The following is a 1,508-nucleotide window of genomic DNA, read 5'->3' on the forward strand; positions in this document are numbered from 1 at the left end:
ATGGTTTTTCCAGTGGTCATGTATGGATGTTAGAGTTGGACTGTGAAGAAGGCTGAGCGCTGAAGAATTGATGCTTTTGAACTGTGGTGTTGGAAAAGACTCTTGAGAGTCCCCTGGACTGCAAGGAGATCCAACCAGTCCATTCTGAAGGAGATCAGCCCTGGGATTTCTTTGGAAGGAATGATGCTAAAGCTGAAACTCCAGTACTTTGGCCACCTCATGCGAAGAGCTGACTCATTGGAAAAGACTCTGATGCTGGGAGGGATTGGGGGCAGGAGGAGAAGGGGACGACAGAGGATGAGATGGCTGGATGGCATCACTGACTTGATGGACGTGAGTCTGGGTGAACTCCGGGAGCTGGTGATGGACAGGGAGGCCTGGTGTGCTGTGATTCATGGGGTCGCAAAGAGTCAGACATGACTGAGCGACTGAACTGAACTGAACTGAACTGAATGGGGTGTGAAACCACAAGGCTTCCCTGGTGGCTCATATGGTAAAGAATCTGCCTGCAATGCAGGAGACCTGGGTGTGATCCCTGGGTCAGGAATATCCCTTGGAGAAGGGAATGGCTACCCACTCCAGTATTCTTGCCTGGAGAATTCCATGGACAGAGAATTCCATGGGCAGAGGAGCCTGGTAAGGTGCAGTTCTTGGGATTGCAGAGTTGGACACGACTGAGTGACTGACACTTTCACTTCAATGAAGAGGGAAGGGTTTAATTTTCTGTCTAAAAGAGGATGGGAAACTTAGATCACAGCTAAGGTATAAGGTATTTATTTTTTTTTTGGCTGCACTGCATGGCTTGTGGGATCTTAGTTCCTTGAATAAGGGTTGAACCCCAGCTCTCCACAATGAAAGCGTGGAGTCCTAATTGCTGGACTACTAGGGAATTCCCACCTCATTTTTCAATATGAAATGCAAATGATGAGGCAAAAATTAACCTCAAATTAACCAAAACTTATGAGGCAAATATTAATGTCTTATTTTAGGAAAATAGGTCAGCACATTTGTATCTTATCAAAACAAAAGTAGAATTAGAACACAAACTCTCACCTGGGTCTCCCCAACATCCTGTTTATAAAACAAGGCTTCCAAATCTTCTGCAGTAACATTGCTTACTGCCTTTTGGATGAAACTTAGATCTATATGGTCAATTTGAGATGCTGCAACACCTATGAATATGTTATCCTTTTTTCAGAGGGCAGAAGAAATAAGAATCCTAAGGTTTTCTTGCCAAGATTTTATATTATCTGATATGACCAGCTTTTTCCATCTCTCACTCTGATCTCTGTAGGAAACATGTAGGAACTCTGGGTAGGATACAAAAAAAATACAGAAGAGAGCTGGTAACCACTAGCTTGTTGTCTATAACTGTGAATTTATTTCCTCTTTATTGTACTCATTCATTTGTTTTAGTTTTTAGATTCCATATACAATTGATGACATAGAAGATTTGTCTTTCTCTGCCTGACTTCTTTCACTAAAGCATAATACCCTGTAGGTCCATC

This window comes from Bison bison, unplaced genomic scaffold (assembly GCF_000754665.1).
Source record: "Bison bison bison isolate TAMUID 2011002044 unplaced genomic scaffold, Bison_UMD1.0 scf7180017864338, whole genome shotgun sequence".
Lineage (NCBI taxonomy): Eukaryota > Metazoa > Chordata > Mammalia > Artiodactyla > Bovidae > Bison > Bison bison.